Here is a 21,522-nt window from a genome sequence, read left to right as displayed (position 1 = left end):
GCCACAAGTTCCTACCTTGCATTAAGTGTGATCACAAGAAAACTACTTACCATTACGTGGCTTCCTCAGACACTGAAGTGAAAATTGGTCTTTAAAAAATACCTAAACGTTTTTGAGATAGATGGCAAATATTATCCTATAAACCAGTCCACCGTGAGCTCAAAGTTTCATTAAATAGTTAATTACTTCAGGATATGCAGAAGAAACAAGTTCTAACCTTTATCAAACACTTAGCAAGCCTAAGGAATTTTCTTCATGTTTAGAACTGCTCTCTAAAACTTCAGAGATTCAAGAAGCAGTTCTGTAGCAATTGGCTCTACACATTATTTGTGTGTATTAATGTCAGTGTAAGAGAGTGCAGACTGTAGTATTAATTTAAAAATACTAATTTCAGAATTTAAAAATGAAATATTAAAAATGTACATACTTGATTTTGTTCTTAGAGAAGGGTTTAACATTTTATTGTTTGTATTTCAACAGAAATAAGAGAATTGTCAGTTTTTTTAATATATGTTCTGCCAAAATGTTCCATGTATACATGTATTCTGGGCTAATAGATGACAATGAAATGAATCAAAATTTAAACAGTACTGGTTTGTGATTTCATTGCTGTGTGAAGAGCTGATGAAATTGAACTGTTGTGCACCGTTCCATTTTGCCTGCATAATGTAATAACTACTTTATGGAAAATAAGTTGAGAATCTCATTACTGGACCTAGATTTTTGATAGAACTTGTAAATTACTTGCTTTCAATAAATCTGACAGAGACTGACCACCATCCTTGTTAATATTTTGATAGACATCTTTTTTTAGCAGCAACTAATTACAAAACAGCCAGTGCGGTACACTGCTAAGATCAAAATTCAGTCTAGAAATAGTAAGAACTGACAGATTTAACTCATACATTTATTTTATGGAGATCAGAAAATAGCACTTCTCTTTTCTGCCATTCATATTAGTAAAGCTACTAAAAAAAAAAAAAATCAGAAAAAAATTCTGAAAAAGGATAAAATCCAGCTCATCTATCTGTCTGAAATATTCCTAAAGCACCTATTTGCATGATGTCAAAGTGTGAAGAGCTCCCCTGCCTGTCTCCTAAGGAAATTATACTCTTTCTGTTACTGGGTGATACACATTGGTGTGGTCTGCAAGTGAACCACCCCTGGAACACGCAGAAAAGCGCAGGTGATATATTACCTGTAATATAAGACATTGCATTCAATATTATATATTCTGTAGATCAACCTCTTTTACTTCATTCTCTCAGAATCCTTTCCCTGAGTTAGTTTCACAGTATGAAGGTAAAGTTGGAACATACCCCCATTCCTCATTGTGTCCATTATCTCTATTAACTGGTGCGCAAAGACCAAAGCCATGAAATTGCCTTTAGAATTTAACATTTTTTCCTAGGAAATCCTCAGTTTTACCAGTACTTAGGATGCCAGACATAGACAAAATTTCAAACTGGTAAAAGATGCTGTATTATAAATTTATTTTGGCAAAAGCCCAACAAAGCAGCATTAAGAGAAAGTCAAATACACTTCAGGGTTGTACATAAAGCTGTTGAAATAACAGCCTTTAAAATACACTCCAGTGGTGTACGGTTAAAGTCCCATATTGCATCAGTTCACAGGGAAAATGGATCAGTTCAGTAACTGACAAGTGTTTCTGCAAGGAGAAGTCTATTTCAGATGTTCCAATTTCTTTATTCAAATGTCACAGTCATGTCTACCCTGGCTCACAGACTGCATGATCAGGAGTCATAGAATACTCCAGGTGAATATAGAAGTAATAAACAAAGACAAGTTTTAAAATGTGAAAAAATATAGAAACAAACACAGACATTTTTTACTGAATAATTTCTTATGAAATTTATCAAAGAAATTTGTATCTTGCACTGTTTAGGTACTGGCTTTACATTTATCTGAAATTCAACATCTGTGTCATTAAGGTGTACTGAATTGTCTTCACTTTTTATCTTAGTTAAACTGGTGTATCATAAGTACAGACATTGTTATGCAAGTTTAAACCTGGTTTCATTAGGACAGATACATACTGTCAACTAAACCATGATTAATCATACATCTAATTACCCAGCTGTAGCCTTGCGCACAGATGAGGCCTTAGCATTTTGGTGACTTCGTTCTCATCCCCCTTAACTTAGTTTTTGCCTCCTGCCTGACACCAATTTTGCATGGTCCCAGACTCAGGAAACCATTTCTGTATTATTCTGTGGTGGGTTGACCTTGGCTATCTGCCAGGTGCTGACCAAGCCGCTCTATAAATCCTCTCCTCAACAGGACAATCCTTATATGACAATACCAATATGATGAAGAGCTCACGGCTCGAGGTAAGGACAGGGAAATCGCTTACCAGTTACTGTCACGAGGAAAACAGACTGGGCCTGGGGAAAAAAATAGGTTAGTTTGTTGTTAATCAAGCAAAGTAGGTTAATAAGAAATAAGAACAAATCTAAAACCCCCTACCTTTTCCCTACCCCTTCTTTCCTCCCAAGCTCAGCTTCACCCCAACTCTTCTACTTCCTCCCCCTCAAGTGGTGCAGTGGGATGGGGAATGGGGTCAGGTGCAATCAGTTCATAATACTTTGTGTCTGTTGCTCCTTCCTCCTCATGCTGTTCCTCTGCTTCATTGTGAGGTCTCACCCAGGGGAGACAGCCCTTCACAAACTTCTCCAATGTGGATCCTAATTGCAGGGCTGCAGTTCTTCAATAACTGCTCCGGCATGGGTCTTTTCCGCAGGTTGTCATCCTTCAGGAATGGACTGCCCCAGTGTGGGTCCCCCATGGTATCACAGGTCTGCCAGCAAACCTTCTCCTATGTGGGCTTCTCTCCATGAGCCACAGTTCCTTCCAGGAGTTCCAGCATGGCTCTTCACAGGTCACAGCTTCATTTAAGGGACATTCACCTGCTCTGGAGTGGGGTCCTCTAAAGATTGCAGATGGAGATCTGGTCTACAGTGGATCTCCGTGGGCTGCAAGGAACAACCTGCATCACTGTAGTCCTCTCCACAGGCTGCAAGGAACAACCTACACCACCATAGTGCTCTCCACAGGCTGCAGGGGAATCTTTGCTCTGGTGCATGAAGCACCTCCTCCCTCTCCTTCTTCACTAAACTTGGCATCTGCATAGCTGTTTCTCTCACATGTTCTCACTCCTCTCTCCCAGCTGCTGTTGTGCAGCATTTTCCTTTATTAAATATGTTATCACAGAGGCACTACCACTGTTGCTGAGTGCCTCAGCTTTAGCCAGTGGTGGGTCTGTCTTGCAGCCAGCTAGATCTGGCTCTGTCCGACATGGGAGGGCAGCTCGGGATGTCTTCTCACAGATGCCACACCTGCAGCCCCTCCACTCCCAAATTGCCGTGCAAACCAAATACACATTTGTTTCTTCAGTTTGTTTTTCCTTGCATAATAAGGCTGTAGAATGACATAAAACTATTTAGAAATATCCAAAATACACAAATTCACAGACTGTAACACCACACAGTACTATTGTTTCATGCAATCTGACTGCTAGCGAAAATGGTCATATAATGTCATCCTTTGCTGTGAAAACTCACACCTAATTCCTGACTTAAACTTAATCTGTTTGCAACTAAAACTTACCAGCTTTTTCATGATTCGCTCTACTTAACCATATTGAAATATTCTCAAAGAATTCTGACAGTAGCCAACGCTCTCAGATTCCTCTGCAAGCATGAGGAACACTTCCCATCTTGGGGGATTTGAAGATCAGCTATAGCTGTCCTCCGTACTATGGATAAGATTCACTTCACGTAACTTTAGCTGACTAGTCTAGTAGACTTGAACAGAGACAGGAGTTTTCAAGCAGGAGTTTATTTGTCTTAGAAGACATGGGCTTTAGATACCTCTCCTTATCTTACGAAATAGTCTATGAGAATAGCTTAAGTTAAGATGACTAACTTCTAAAGCTCTAAGGTTAAATACATACTATGGATGGGAATAAGCATTCCTTAGTGAGAGTCAGCACTAGCAAATCAGTGGTCCATAAACCAAATTCTTTTAAATCTCCCAAGAAATATAATATCAAAAATGTATATTTTACGTTATCAGCAGATTTCATGTCAAAGTCCTATGGTGAAGGCAGAAATATTTTTAGTACATTAACAATAAGCTATAACTTGTAAGTGGTAGTCCAGTCTACTTACAGTCTAAGAGGGCTGCACAGTATTGCAGCAGAAATATACACCATATGGTATGTGGACTACCAGGCACAGAACAGAGACTCTGAACTGTTCAGAAATACCACTGGAGATACTGCTGACTGTAGAAAAACAAGGGTATTTTTGGTCAACATTTTTACATTGTAAAAGTTTGAATATAAACCAGTAGAACCACAGGTCTGTAGGGCCCTGGATCTCTGTTACGTATACCTTAAACGTGTTAGACCTAATGTCAGCATGGGTCTACTGCATGTTTGATCACTAAAACCCTTTAAGAGTATTAGGCATAATTCCACAATTCATCTAATCTGTGCTGAAGTTTAATGTAAAGCCTGTTATGTTCAAAACATCCATCTTTTTCCAGTGCTTTGCACATTAGGATGACTAATTTTAAAGTTAGCACTTCCCTCTAACATGCAGCATAAGTAAGAAAGTTGAAATATGAAAGTGCACAGATCATTTACAAAGGATTTATACTGGAATATATTAAGTGGTAGGAAAGAGAGAAACTTACTTTCTGACACTTTACCCTTACTATGTTCACAGATATTACAAAAAATTCTTTGATTTTATATTTTTACCATTTAGGCTAAAGGTTAAAGACTAAAATCAACAAAACCATTTTGATAGCTAAATAAGCAGAAATTACATGATAAAGCCTTGCAGATGAGACTCCACCCACAAATGTAACAGAAAAAAAATTTCCCCAGTTCCCCGAAGCTTAAAGTTGCTTTGAAAAAAAATAATTTTTATTCCCCCTTTCATATCACCCATCTGCCCAATGACAGTGTTATTAGGTATCTCAAGACAGTCCCATTGTCCTTAGCTCTCATCATTTCCCATCTGCTCCATGAATTAAGCAAGCTAAAATTTCTCACAAAAGAACAAAATACTGTGGAGTTAAACTGCTTCTAATGCTTTTAGTGGTTGCTCCCCCATGCTTGCCACTTTGCCGTGCCACCCAATATGCTAGGTGCTCCTAGACCTGCCTGATGGACCCTCTCTCCAGGGCTTGGACTCTTGCAGAATGGAATCAGTCACACATAGGACTCTCGTAAATTATTGATGAAAAAGATAGACTTCTCAAACAGAGTTTTCCCTTTCTTTCAAGATGACAACAGAAAACTGCGGACTCTTTTTAGCTGAGGCACCACCCTCTGAGAGGCTATAATGCTGGGTTAGTCATCCAGCACTCATAGTATGGAAAGGTGTTCTTGAAAGTTCTAGCAAAAATGAAAGTGATCAGTGCAGAAATGTTCTTGTTTCCTTTTTTAATAGTTTTCCCAGAACCTTTTTTTTTTTTTTTGTTTTTACCTAATGAGAATTTAAATTAGCTTATTTTTCATACAGCTAATCTTCAGTAAAAGAAGTTGACCATGACAATTTTGAAAATATCTTGTTTGGAAGTAACTCAAGACCGGAATTCCTTGGTCTGTTTAAACTTGTCATCTTCAATTGTTCATAGTGACAGATTTCCTAATGCTCACCAGGCACTCACACATTTTATGTTTGTTGGAGTGTGCATCTTGTAATGTTCACAGCTGCACTGATTGGATCATTCCTATTTTTGCTATTGATTCGGAAAGACTTCACAGTATGGGGAAGAATGAGGGAAGTGAATTGGTGATGCTGATTTCATCCAAGCATTCTTTCAGGATTCATAAATATACAGAAAGCTTAACTTCACCATTTTCCTGAAAATGGTTTAATTTTCATCATTCCCTTGTATTTTATCAGATTTCCTTTTATTATTATAGAGCATTGAGTTTTTTAAAAAAGGAATAAAAAGAATACAACAGTCTCTAAGCTCTAGATAAGCATCTGCTCAAGCTATTCAACTTTGTCTAAATAGTTCCATACCTATTTTTTGCAAAGACTTCAAAGACAAGGGCATCATCAGCCTTTGCTCCTGCCCCTTCAATATATAATCATTCCTATAAAGTGAAACAATTTAATCCAGAAAGCATGCAAGTTGCAAAAGAGTGTGAGAATTAGGACACTGTTGAGAATGACTTGTTCAAATTTCTAGTCCAGAGTTTTTCCAGCCTTTTTCAGTTTGTTTACCTGCATAAATTTCCCAAAGGAGATACAGACCCCTTCAGAAATTTCACATCTGTACAGTTCTACAGTGTATGTGGACTTGCCTTTTTATTTGCTGTTTTGCAAACCACAGAAGCCTACAGAGTAAAAGCTGAAAGTCACTGTTCTAGTCTAAATCAGGCATAGCAGAGATGCGAATATGCATTTTTTCATTTACACAGCAGTGCCTTCCTCATCAAATGTTCACAGAGGAGATTGTGCATGAGGACAAGATTGTGAATCGAATACTCAATAGGCAGGGAGGAAACCGTGGCTTATGCAGCAGCCGTGAGGGGAGAAAAATGTCCTTGCAGTTTTATTTTATAACACATGGATAGAAACTTCTTTGTCATTCAGATCTAGTTATGATCTTGTCACATAATCTGATCTGGTGATGGCTTAGAAACTCAGAGCTCTCCAAGGACAAGAAATGCATGGACCACATTGTCATCACGATATAATTTAAAGTATTCCTGGAATTTCTTTGGACTCTCTTCCATTTACTTATTTACTTATTCTACTTATAGAATTTGGTTTTGGAGAAGAGAGAAATACAGATTTGGAACTGCATCCAAAAGTGATGGTGACTTCCAAAACCAATGCAATGAAATAGACATCCAAGCCTCACCAGCACATTTTATCAATGCAGTGTTCAGGTTCTGAGTTTAAACTCAAACAAATTGAGACTTTTTCATTTAAGATGCTTATATCTATCATTCATTTATCTGAAAACACTCATTAAGGTCTGACTTTTTCCTTTACATTACTACACAATACGTGTAGACATATGGGCCATATCTCAGAATGAAGGTATGAGAAAAACATTTTTACTCTATTAACAGGAATCCTAAAGGAAACTGTAGTGACAGATGTAGCTGTGTAACCTATTTTGAGGGTGCTCTGTGAAGTCTTCGCTTTTCACCATTGCACATATATGTCCTTTCAGAATTCAGGTGAAATATAAGATCATAGAGCTGTCTAAGAGGCACTCACAACCATGGAAGGCATCATTTGTCTGTCTAAGTACCTAATATAAGAGTAAGTTTCTTTCATACACACAAATACCACTAACACATCTCCTACTTAATTGCACAAAATTCAATAGAAATAAATTTGATCAAGTGCTCACATATCTCAAACACTCAAACAAGCTCACAGTACGAGAATAATAAGAATAACTCAACAAAAGGATATTAAATAATGCTACCAAATGTACCATAGGTTGTCAAATGATCATAATGCAATACCTGTATCATGCACAAGGCAGTGTAAATATGCATAATAAACTAACCATTGTCAAATTAAAACCAATAGGTTGTGTTCTCTTATTTAAGAAAGTTTAAGTGAAAGGAGATAAATATATCTTAAATAAAACTACGATGTTTACAAAGGTAAGGTTGTTATTCCCAGGAAGCTCAAATGGTACTTCCCCCCCCCCCCCCCCCCATATCCCTTTAGTGCATAAATCATTGGGACAGTTAAATGTAAAACAACCTTTAAGGGAACAGGACTCAGCCAAGGAGGTAATGGAAGAGCCAAGTAGCTAGCAAACAGGAGAGCAGTAAAAAGGAAAGATTCATCAAGAATCTAACCTAATGAAGATGGAAAAGACTTTGGAGTATCTGGAGTAGCTGTTATTCAAGGCTTTCAAGGACAGGTTAGTAATTGTCAGCATTTGTCAACAATGACTGAGGTACAAATGATTCTGCTTTCTGTATGAAGTTTGCATTAGGTTGTCTCCCACAGACCTTTCCAGGCCTCTTTTTCTAGGAATCCATGAATTTGGATTGGAAAATGACCTAAGAGTCTTCGTGTCATAAAAAATGCTGAAAATTATTTCAACAATGTTCTTTTTGCATTTGTTACTACATTGGACAAGGCATTGAAGCACTTGAGAATCTGATTTCTCACCTGCATCCAAGCAGGTCTCAAGAGAAAACAGGAATGTCAGGAAACTAGCTGTGGTTCTGTGATCCCAGACCACCACCAATGAACAAGATAGGACTGGGCTGAATGTCTAGATTCAAGTTATATGTTGACCTTGAGAGAGTAGACAAGGCTAGAGTGACAGGTCAGAAAGTCCCTCCTCTGTGGTGGCCCTTGGACAAATTAGTGCCCCTTCACTCTCTGTCCCTGGCTGAGAAGGGCAAGAGGTAGGAGAAGAAATAAGCTACTCTACCCTCTATTTGGATCTTTTCTATGAATGAATATAACCTCTTTCTATTTTCTCATGTTTATTTTAATTTATATTTACTTTAGAAGTACTCCCCCATTTCTAACCCCATTTTCCCCAGGTATTTGAATATTTATAAATCTGTATAAATAAAAATATATGGAGATTGAGTATTCTTTTATATAAAAGCATTGGTAAGATTGACAGAATATTTGTACCTTTCAGTGACTGATGTTGAGAATTGCAAACATAATTTTCCCAAGGGGCCATGTAACTCCTGGAAAGCCTGCTAGTTTTATACTTTACATTTGAGGAAAAAAATACTAAAGAAAGAAAGAAAGAAAGGAAACCAAGATGCAGGAAGCAAAGCACTAGGTACTTTGTGAGGTGGCAGTTAGTACTTGCCCTTTCCCAAGCACTTTTCCAGCTGTCATTCGAGAAGCAGAGACTGCACTGCCTAACGAGTCACAGTGTACACAGTTACAACAATCCCCATCACTGTCAGGCTTTTTAAGATGACAGCTTCACACATCCTTTCATGTCATCCTTGTTAGTAATAATCCAGTGGTACAGCACCGCATGGAACAGCTACTTGTGGCAACAAAACTATTATTTTATTTCTTTTTTCCTTTGTGTTGCACCTTTAAATATCTACAACTTCCCTGCAACTACCTTCCAGTTCTCTACAGTGCTATATAAGCATCATGTAAAGAGTTCAGCTGCCATTTCATTCTCGGAGTCGCTTCTGCCAGAAATTAAAGGACACAAATTGTGCTCCTTCTTGAGCTGCTAAGTTAGTGCTGGTACAATGCTAACAACAGGGTAAGTTCCCCTGTAGTTAGGACTCAATTTTTGCACTGTGCTATGAAAACTCTGTTCTTTTCCAGGGAGTGCCATCACTTAGGCTTTTGCTAATAACAGTGCTGAAAAATTGGCACAAGATTTGTTCATGCAGATGCAGTCACAGAGACCTTGCTTTTGTGTTTCGTTATTGCTGTTTTCCTTAATTCAAAAATAATTCATTCTAGATTGAACATAAATGTTTTGTTCTTTGACTATAGAAACAATGAAATGACAATCCAAAACTAATCACATTTTCAGTAACAATAACTGAATAGGTTTACTCAGCATGCATACATTTTAAAAGACAGTTTTGTAACTGCATTTTACTAGAGGGCAGTAAAACCTTCTGCTTCACTGAGCAGATCCTGCGTCCAAATCTTCATTTACATCCCTGTGTAGACTGTAACACTGCAAACCTGGTTTTGAGTGCACTTTCCTCCCACCTTCATCTTCTCCCAGCCATTAAAGTTTATCTGAAGAGAAACACTAGATCTACATTAAGCTACAAGCAGTATTGCTGCTTGTGGGCATCTTCTGTTTTCTTGCAGTCTTGCTTAATCTATGTACATGAATGCATTTATTTTTTCTCTTACTTTTGGTGGATTGTTTGGGGATTTTTTTCTGAGAATGTTTGTGCTGTAACACCATTTTACAAAATTCACTTTACTTCTGAAAGCAAAAATATCCGTACGCTTGCTTTAAACATCACATATTAAGTGCAGCCAAAGGTTGTCTTTTCTGCACCACGTGATATAGATAAATAAACAAGGGTGTCCCTTTTTACAAAGGCAGCTTACTGCCATTTGCATCTTGCTTCTAAATTATTGGGCAGTTTTGTTCAAATACAGGTTTCCTGATTAAGTGACTTGTAGTATGCTCCCCACATGAATAAGACATTCTCAGTTATGCATGATAGTCTTTTGTTTTTAAGATATTTTTCCCATTATGCAATATCTAGTGTTTCATTCCCAATGTAACTATATTCATTAGCAAAAAGCAAAAAGAAAAAAGTTTTATTAGCAAGAAAGATGTATTTTGGAAGCATTTGGTTACTTAGCAACAGCTTCAGGTATTAAAACTTCTTTTACTAACACTCAAAAAAAAAGGATACTGCTTACTACAGTACATTAGATCAGCATGCTTTGTGTAAAGGATTTTAACAGTCAAGAGATGTGACTGTGTTTAAGATTCCTTTTTCCAGTCACTAGTTCATTGTCAGCAGCAGCTACAGAGCAGCTTTATGTGCATTCAGAGACAGCCAGGAAATTAGTTCTGCATGACTGACTCAGCACTGTAGCACTGAGAATAACTCTCACCCATTTCCTTAAACAATTGTTTATTTCTTGGTGTGATAACAATGTTAAATATCCTAATTCTAGAGGAAAAAGCTCAAAGACTTCATTTGCATTCAAGGTAAAAAGGCATTAGCACTAGCAAAGTGAATTTCTAGCTTATTTCTGGAATTACAAGGGCTAGGCTTTTTTAAAAAATTGTTATTGCAAGTTCAGAATAGCTTTTTTAGTGTTTTCTTTGATGCTAAATGGAACTGAGAAGTAAAATGTCAGCAAACTGAAATCAACTGAAATTAACAGAGCATGTTTAAAGTGAGAAATCTGAAATGAAATAAAATCCTTGAATAATTAAAAAAAAAAGGTTTATTAGGCTTTTTATGGCAGGAAAACAAGTCAGATCTTTTTAAGGCCCATATGCATTGAGAATTAAGATGATTCATGACAAAAGTAAAGACTTAGGGTTCAGAAGACAGATACTCAACAGATTCTTTTTTAGTTAGCTTTTTGCTCAGGCTGCTTGGGATTCCCCAACCTTGGTGTTTAGCATCTCCCCAAGATAAGGACTGAAAGTCCTAGGCAGGAGTTTGGCACCTCTGAACAGGCCCTGGGAAGGCAGTTTGCTGCCCTCCAAACACCGCATGTAACAGACAGGTCTGAAGAAAACACCCAGAAAAAATTGCATCAAGTACTTTGCTTCTCTATCCACACGAATTTATGTAGACACATGAAGTACTCAGCATTCATAGCTTTGAACCTTTACCTGAAAATGTGAACTATACTCTTGATCCTTGAGCACTGTCAGGGCTCACTCATTTCTATCAAAAGCCATCCAGAAGAAACCTTTCATTTTCTACTATCAGGATAGTGGTTACAGTAGTCACGCAGGAAGGTGCAAAGGTGCAACTCTTAAGTTTGAGAAAGCTTAAAGGAAAAAAAAAAATAAGGTACACGCAAAGCTTATGAAATTCCAGATCTAAGCAGAAACTGGGTGGTTTCTCAGTAACACCATTTTGGATTTAGGCAATATGTTCTCTATAAGGCCTGCTGAAAGAGCCCAAACCCTTTTATTGGATCCTAATAATTTCTGCTTCCTTTCTAGCTATGAAGTTAAACCGAAAAGACAGTGTTTTGTATTCCTCCTCTCTTAAAATGGAAAGTTCTTCAGCCAGGGATTTGCTTTCTACTACAAGTTTCCATAGTGTGTTAGTGGGTAGTGCTAAACAACCACTAAAAGCAGTGTGATTTCTAGTAAAGCTCACTATTACTAATACAGTTGGGGTCCAGTCACATACAGAATATTTTTCGGTTTGTTTCGTAGCTAAAGCAAAAAGTCCATTCATATTTATGGATTCAGTTGGTTACAGTTGTTTCCTGTAGCAACGTGCACTGTTTATTACTGAAGAATGAAAGAATATTGCTCACTGTTGTGATAATTCTGCATTTTCTTTGATGTCTGATAAGAGGGGTTTTTTTTCTTATTAACCCCTGGGACAGCAAGACAATTTCATGCTGTCAGTAAAATAGTGACAAAATTTGGCTCAGTTTCCTTTTTTCTACCCTCTTTCAAAAAAATAAAAGCAAAATGAAATAAATCTCTGATCCATAAATATAGATTTCATAAAACTTATTTTCTATATGCAGAGAAGAAAGATAATGACGCTTTAGTTTGTTTTTTTAACACATTTTACTAGTATGAGTAGCTAAGTAAATTCAGTTTTCTGTCTTGAACGGGTCAGTAAGGAATTCCCAAGTGATAAAATAAGAGTGATATGTGAAGGATAAAGAAATATTTTAGTGTAAGAAAGATGTGTTATGTCGCAGGAGTGAAGCTATCAATTTGAAATTTTTATCACTCTGTCTAGTCCACAACATCTTCTCTGAAATGTGTCTGTAATGCACCTTCAGCAAGGAAAACATGTCATTACAACCAATGTGACCACCATCACAGTTATTGCAGGTAAATATACCTATCCAGCAACATGTCAATAAAAAGCCAGATGAGGAAATAAAAACTTTGTTACATCATGATATTAAACGTTAAAGCTAAAACCTGTATGCCATTCATGGTTCACTAAGATGCATGTTATATAATTCCCCTGACACTGACAGATCCTTTAGAAACTTTGAAAGAGATGACCCTGGAGAAAAGTACAGTTGATTGTAAACTTAGTCATAGATACCTCTCAGAGCCCTCGTTGCAAATTTGAAGAAAAATACAAGAATGCTGTTTATGAGTTTTCTCACTAATTAGTAAGACACCATATTTAAACAAATGAAAGTCTTCACTAAACATCCCGGCATAATAAGGAATTAATAAAATGGGTCACCAATGTGCTCTGAAGGAGGGAATGTCAACAGCATCCTGGGCTGCATTGGGAATAACGTTGCCCACAGGTTGAGGGAGGTGATCCTTCACCTCACTCACATCTGGAGTACTGTGTCCAGTTCTGTACTCCCCAGTACAACAGAGACATGGATATTGTAGAGCAAATCTAGTGATAGGCCATGGAGATGACTAAGGACTGTGACACCTGACATATGAGGGGAAGCTAAAAGAGCTGGGGCTGTTCAGCCTGGAGAAGACTCAGAGGGATCCGAATGTTTGTGAATACCTGATGGAAGGGAGTGAGGATGAGAGAAACAGACTCTTCTCTGTGGTACCTAGTGACAAGCCAAGGGGCACTGGGTACAAACTGAAGTACAAGAACTTCCATTTAAAATTTTGGGGTTTTTTTAATTGAGAAGGTAATTGAATTCTAGAATAGGTTTCCAGAGAGGTAGTGGAGTCTCCATCCTTGGAGATATGCAGAATGTAACTCAGCATCCTGCTGTGGCTGACCCTGGCTGTGAGTAGAGCACTTGGACCAGGTGACATGCTGCCCAGCGCTTTGGAGACAGACATTTTAGTAGGGCCTGTACCAATAGGACAAGGGGTAATGGTTTTAAACTAAAAGAAGGAAGATTCAGACTACTTATAAGAGAGATTATTTTTTTTACGATGAGTGTGATGAAACACTTGAACAGGATGTCCAGAGAGGTTGTAGATGCCCCATCCTTGGAAACATTCAAGGTCAGCTTAGTGTTGTACCTAGAATTCACCAGTTTGAAAGTTAATAACTGATACAAGAAAACATGCAATTTGTATAACACATGACAGATTTCTATGAAGAACTAACTGTACTAACCTAAAGAGTCATTCTCTGATAGAGCAATTAGACCCTGCAAATGTGCAATTTATTGGCTGACTGATACTTAAACCTTTGTCTTCCTGCTTTAATTTAGATACAGAATGATTATACTTATTAATTTTACCTAGTTCTGAGCAGGTGTTGTACATGCTTTTTTACAATTCAGGGTGATCTGAGGTTGCATTTGTATATGCCATTACATAAAAGTATATTCATCCATAGTTTTAAAAGTCTTATTAAAAAATGAGCACTTATTTTGCAGTGTGCTGGAGGGTCAAGTTCGCTCTTCCTAATCAGATCTAGGATATTCCCTACAGAATCAAACCACAGAGAGAAGCTGGCATCCCGTTAGGATGCTTGGCCTGGAGGAGGTGAGCAAGAGGAGCCTTTCATAGAGCAAGAAAAAAATCAAAAAAGCTGGACAATGTAGCAAAATTCCACATTTATATCTGCATCTGGTAGTCTGATAAGGGTTTATATAGGGCAGGGAACTGAATCAAAGCCTCAGTCCAGACCCTGCTTCATTCTGTAGGTATAGAAGCTCAGCCATTCACACAGTAGTATGACAATTTATGGGGAGACAGGAGTTACTCAAAGAGTAACACTCAGGCTGTTTATTTCTAGGGGGTACAGGGGTGTAATTGATAAAAAATTGTCCAAACTCCAGGTTTAGCAGCTATTACAACAGCAGCTTTTGTGGAAACAGTTAATCAAGCAACAACAGCAGACCAAATGGGAGGTAATGGGCTTTGTAGTAACTCAGAGTGTGGTCCAGATGGGAAGCTGAATGAATTCAACCCCAGGAAAAAACAAGCAGCTTGACTGCACCACAAATAATGGTAGACAATGATCCTGAAATGTTTTGCAAGCAGAAAATGCTTTAGGTTGCAAGGACTCTCTCTAAGTCATTTAGTCTTCATGCTTCTCAAAGCAGGATCAACGATGAAGTTAGGCCAGGTTGTTCAGGGCCATGTCCAGTCAAGTTCTGAATATTTTCAAGGATGAAGCTCTCATAGAATCTCTGGGCAGCCTGCTTTAGTGCTTAATCACCCTCACTGTAATTTTTTATTTTTAATTTTTTTCTTTATGTGTCCGGCTGAAAGGTCTTTTGCTGAAATTTGTGTCTATTACCTCTTGATCTTTCACTGTGCACGGCTGACAGCAGCCTGTTTTTTTCTATAAAACCCTTTAATTTTTTGGTAGACTGCGGTTAGATTTCCTTGATCTTCTATTCAGTCACCTTCACCTCCTGCATCATATGATGCAGCCCCTAATAATCTTGGTAGTTAATTGTTAAACTTTCTGAACCTTGCCAATCCCTCTTCTGTACAGAAGGGGACGATACTGAGCATTGTAGCATATATATGCCCTCAAAGTATCAAAGAGAAAGGAATAATCGACTCGCTGATTACTCTGGTACTAACATAGTATGCAATTAGCTTTCATTGCTGCAAGGGTGTTTTGTCCACCGGGGCTGCACAATCCTTTTCTGCAGTGCATCTTCCTAGCTGGCAATCTAATGTTCCATGAGTTTATTCCATCTCATATGGCAGGACTTCTTATTTGTCTTTGATGAATTCTTGAGTTTCTGTTGGCCTCTACCTCCAGCTTGCCAAGGTCTCTCTGAATAGCAATCCTGTCACCCAGTGTATCAAGCAGTCCTCCCAGTCTAAGGTTTCACATTAATTTGTTGAAGAAGTATTCTGTCCTCTAACAAGGCTATTGATTAAAATGTTAAATAGCTTCAGCTTCAGTATCACCCAAGGAACACCACTCATAACTGGTTGCCAGTTAGGTTTTAAACCATTAAGCCTAATGGTCCAGCCAATTTTTTTCCTGTTTGTGGTTAACCCACCCAGTCCCTATCTCCTCAACTTTGATACAATGATGCTACGGGAGGCATTGTCAAAAGCCTAGACACTGTTAAAGCAAATGTCATTCACTGCTCTCCCCAGTGCCAGTCACTTTTTTAGAGAAGGCCTAACTATTGCTATGGCATAGTATTATTAAACCTATGCTAGTTGTTCCAAATCACCTTCTTGGCCTTTATGTGTCTTCAACTGGCTTCTAGGAGAATTTGCTCCATAACCTCCCAGGGACTGTGGTGAAACTGACTGCCCTGTTGTTCCCTGGGGCCTCCTTTTTTGTTCTTTTTGCAGTTATCTTTTCTTAGTCAGCAGGAAAAATCTTCTAGTCACCATGACATTTCAAAGACCACAGAGGAAGGCCTCAGAGTTACATCGGCCAGCTCCCTTGGCACCCTCACATGGATACCATCTGATTGCATGAACATGTGCATATCCAACTGGATTAAATAGTACCTAAATCAAATAATTCTCTACTATGGATTGTACTCTCTCCCTCAAGCTCAACTAATAGGCACCAAGATCTAGGCGACCCAAGACCAATCCTTACCAGAAAAGACGAGGCAAAGAAGGTAGCAAGTATTTCATTATTTTCTGTGTCCCTCATCAGTGCAAACCATCACATCCAGCAGACCAAAATTTTTCTTTGGCCCTCTTTTTTGTTTCTGATGTACCTTTACCAGCCCTTCTTATTCTCCTTCCTACCTTATTCTCCTTCCTCTGTCTCTCCATTTTCAACTCCATCTGATTTTTCATCTTTATAATTCCATTTCAACATGTCAGAGCATGTTTTATATCCTTCCCTGTTATTCCACCTATACTTCCATTTTCTATACATACTTCCACTTCCTGTGTGAATAGACAAGTATATCCCGTGGGTGATGACCACCTTCTTTCAGACTAGCCTTTGGATAACAAGGTCTCAGATTATGGTTCTTCTTTATAGTAGTCACGAGAAGTATGATGTCTTATCTATCTAGCTTTCACCACTGTATTTGTGATTCTGTGGGGGATGCAGGGTGAGGTGTTAATGGTGAATTTCTGAAGAACTTCTGAACAAATGGGACAGAACATATAATTCTCTCTCAAACCACATTTAAATCTAGGCTGAAGGATCAAACTTTACCTGCAGTCACTGTAAAATTAAAAGAACAATTCAGATCTTTCTCCTGGCAGTTCTGACATAATATCCTTTTAACTCTAACAGATGTGCTTTAAACATATCATGAGAGAAAAGAAACAAAGTTTCTTGGGTAAAGTTTCATTTTCTTCATCCTCACTGAGAAACAGCTGGAATGCATATAATGTACACTCCTCTAGTTTCCTATACACTCTCATTATGGTTAATGACCTAGTCACTACAATTTTTAACTTCATCTACACTTTGCACATACCTAGCCATGTCTTCATTTTCTCAGCGTTTCCTAAAATAATTTTGTCTCTTTTACTTGCAAATAAATCTGTATCCGGTCACAGAAAAATCACTTCTCATAAAAATTCCTGTCTAGTTTCATTATGATAAAAATTGTTTAGGTTAAAGAAATTTGAATATTTCAAAGCAAATAAATTGAAGTTTATAGGTACAAGACTTAAATAATCTGGTTTTTTTCACATCATTAGTATGACCTTGATATCATTGTCAGAAAGCAATGATTCAAAGAGTATGGTATAGAATCACGAGATGCATATTGAAATAAGAGATGCTGGCCTAGACATGAGGCTAGACATGGCCAGAGAAATCTTCTGGTTCATGATGTTTCCTACTTATGGATTTCTGTATAAACATAACCATTTGATTCTATGAAACAAAGTTTTTCCAATTCCCTTCCAGCTCCTTTGAGACAATTTATAGCTGCAGGGTATACTGAAGGGATAATTCAATGAACTGTCCAAATGCATAATCAAAACTGCATAACCATAGGGTTTTGTACAGGGTCACGATAGTGGTAAGATATATTAACACTTGTATCTTAAGTGCATGCTTTACTGGCTTAGATTTTATAGATTGCAAATGTAGGGAAAAAACAGTAAAAAGAGGGAGTTACAATTACTGTGACAGGAAGTTCAGTGTCTTGATAGTGATCCAGAGGTGGCAAATTAGATGTACATATAAGCAAACCCAAGAAGTTTCAGAAATAATTACCAGAATGCTCATCTGGAAGCAATGTAGAGGTCAAGATCAGGAGAAGTCCTAATGGAATTAATCACGTACCCAGAAAGCCTTTATCCTGAAGGACCAAATAGGAATGTTTGATGCAGTCAAACAATGAAAATGAATGAGGTACATTCTTGTGAAAATGGAAGAAGAGACTAATTAGAATTGAGTGTAATGATGTTTGACTTCCATACAGGCTGGCTGTTCTCCATCATAAAACAAACAAGACTGAAATGAACAAACGAAGGTGTTTTACAGTAGGAAGCATTGTGGGGTAATGCAGATGAGAAAAAGCTGCAAAGTCACCCTTATATTTAAAAATAATAATAAAAAAGATCAGCATAAAATCTAAATTCAAAATAGGAAATGAAGTATTGTCATCTTTTAAAAATACGCAAAGGGTAGCTTTAAATTTGAAAATTTTAAACAAATAAAGTATTCTGAATGTCTGTCCAACAAATTGAGGAGAATTCTGTTTTATGAAAGGTCAGTAGTCATGTTCAAAATAGCCTGGAAGACCATCCCAAAGAGCATATGAAAAGGACTGGCATTATATGTAGTGAATGTATAAACTCGCTTGAGAAGGATAGTTTAGCAATGGAATAATCTCAGCTGAAAAACTATGAAGATTAAAATGTGTTTGTTCAGAAGGAAGTTGAATAAAGCTAATAGATAACTAGGTATATTACTGTGATAAGCTAAAGGAAAAGTGGGTAGAGACAGAACTACTGAGTGTGTGAACCTTGCCTGTTATTCAGAAGAGAATCAGTGATTTGCCAAATAATATTCAGAGACCAGATGTCTATGGAAGTGTCTGAGGGATCAGACAAAAGCAGAGTGGTTTAGCAAAAGAAAAGATGAGTTAAAGAGGAGAACAATCATCAGATGCAGACTCAGAAATCAAGTCAGTGAACTAAGGTGAAATACCATGAGTGCGGGGAGAACAAATACGGACTGTGATACACTGATGAATTCTTGCTGTATCAACTTGCTGCCAGTCAAGCATTTTAGCCATACACATCCAGCACAGTTTTCAGTTATTTTGCTTACACACCAAAATACCTTTTTTTATGATAATATTAATGTATTCTACAGAAGTATTGAATATAAACCTAAATTAAATGTTTCCCCTTGGAAAAATAATTAAACTTCTTACTCATTCTAGAGCATATCATGGTGTATTTTAATTTCGAAAGAAAAAAGGCTAACACCAAATTACACTAATAACCAAAGTAATACTAATAATTTTGAAATTAAAAAGATGAGTTCATTGATTGTGAGCAATTAGTCTGTAACAGCAGGTAGCATGAGATTTCATTTCACTGAAGAATTTATATTTTGTGCCTTCAAGGGATTTATTTTTTATGTTTAAATGAATTTTAAAAAAAATCATAACAGGTACGTACAAAATGTCAGTGAGCCTTGTCCTTTGCCCATCTAGCCTCACCTTGCTCTGTGACCGTGACTAGTCACATACAGTACTGTTCCCAAGGAAGCGTGCAACTCCCATTTCCTGAAACAGTCAGCACTCACTCACACCTAGGTAGTATTCCTGGACCTGAACTCCCAGGCATGGGCTCCTGGAGTTGCCAAGATCATGTGGGAATACCCATGATGGGTGGTGGGTTGACCTTGGATGTCTGCAGACCCCCACCAACCTCTCTATCAATCACTGCCCCTTCTCAGCAGGACAGGGTGAAATAAATAAGATGAAAAACTCATGGGCTGAGATAAAGGCAGGGAGATCAGTTACCAGTTACCATCACAGGCAAAAAAGTCTTGACTTGGGGAAAATGAATTTAATTTCTTGACTAATAAAACAGAGTAGAACAGTGTGAAAAAAATAAAAAAGCCTTCCCCTCACCCCCACCTTCTCTGATCTTGGCTTGCACAGGGCTGTTTCTAAATATATTTTTTTTAACTCTCTGTTTTGCAGCATTTTACCCTGCCTTACAGACATTTCCCTGAGCCCCCACCACGAGGGCCATGGGCCCTGCTGTGCCCAGTGGGGGCCGGTTGGAGCCGGCTGGAACCGGCTGTGCCCAGCCTGGGGCAGCCCCGGCTGCCCCTCACAGGGCCCTGCAGCCCCTGCCAGCACCCAGGCACCTGCACCCAAACAGCTTCAGAATCAAGTACAACTGAAACACACATAGTTTGTGCTCCAGCGTTCCTGAAATCACAATGGAGAGCAGGGGGTTCCCAGTACTCCTCTGTCTGGCAACAACAGGCTGTCGTTAGTCAGCGCTGACATTTAGGCAGTAGTCACATACTCTTTTCCAATTGTTTCTGCAGTGCAGGATATAGATGCACCAGCACAGCCTGGGAAGCTGGTTTGGAATTTTGGTATTTGAACTAATCCAGCCACTTTGTGAGATGTCTTGACAAAATATGTTTGTCTTTCCTAAGGCTTTCTGCAGCCTGTCCACCTGAGACACTTCCAGCTCAGCATACTTCTTTCTTTGAATCCAGCCTGTATCAAGCTACAGGACTAGCATAACTGATGTACTCTTGCTATTTGTTGTTTGGTTGCTATTTTAGCAGTATTCAGAAAAATGCTGAGGAAGATGTAAAATATCTCAGCAGTATTTTCTAATTCCAGATCCTTAAGAAGAATTCACTCATGCTCAAAATAGGAACATGTCGTGACGTCTCATATGTGAACCTGAATGCTTGAAGCATGAACGCTGCACAGACAGGCAAGATTCCATTGCCATAACCACTCCATGTGGTCACTCATGCTGGAAAGGCATTCGACACTCATCTCTACCAGCTTCCTCAAGATATTTTAATGTCTGAAGATTTCACATGTTTCTCCTTTAACCATGCTGCTTGCAGAACTTGCAAAGGTAAGCAAAATCCTGATGTACCCTTCTGTGTGACAAGGTAACATCTCCTAACAGTTGCTTGGCTCATCTCGGCAACCCAAACAATGGCTACATTTTCATTACAAGGTGGACAGAAAAAAAGTCTTCTTTAAAGCAAAATAATGCTTCCTTCCATATCCCCAGCAATTGTAACACTTCTGTCAATATCTCATGCAGCTGAGTCAAGAGTCAAAGCACATACACACTGGACATAAGGGTTTTACATGGAGGCAGTTAAGAGGAAGCAAAGAATAAAACAGAGGTTAGAGCTGAGGATAAGCTTTTATGGGATATATGCCTGAGCATGACAACGTTATAGCAATAGTGAGGAGAATGACAGATGTACTGCAGCGTCTGGGAAAGAAAATTAGCTTCCTCAGGAACTAATTTGAGTATACTTGTTTGTCTTACCAAAGCTATGTTATAAATATATTCTGAAGAGTGCCAATCACTTGTAAAGCAATCTCAGAATGATATGCATTCAATTGCAAAACAGTGTCCTGGTGTGAAATCTGGAAGACTTTTTCTTAAGCCATTTAAAACTGGACTATACAAATACCTAGACAGCACTTTGTAGAGAGAATCATACCCTGAGAAGAGCATTACCTTAACGACCCAATAGACGTTTTGATTTTCTAATTTGCATGACACAGTCATCTCATAGTGTACATAACTAGAGGGCTGTAACAAATACATGCTTTTTCCTTACTATAGTTAGCAACAGCCTCTCAGGAACCTGGAAATATTAATTTCCTTCTTCTGTGCTTCCGATTTTTTTTTTCACAATATTTCAAGGCCTGTATTTATAAATGAATTATCCAGATCTACTCTTCCTTATTCCAGTGAGAAATTAATTCC

The sequence above is a fragment of the Falco punctatus genome, assembly GCF_963210335.1.
Source record: "Falco punctatus genome assembly, chromosome: 5".
Classification (NCBI taxonomy): Eukaryota; Metazoa; Chordata; class Aves; order Falconiformes; family Falconidae; genus Falco; species Falco punctatus.
Note: the sequence above shows the minus strand (reverse complement) of the source record.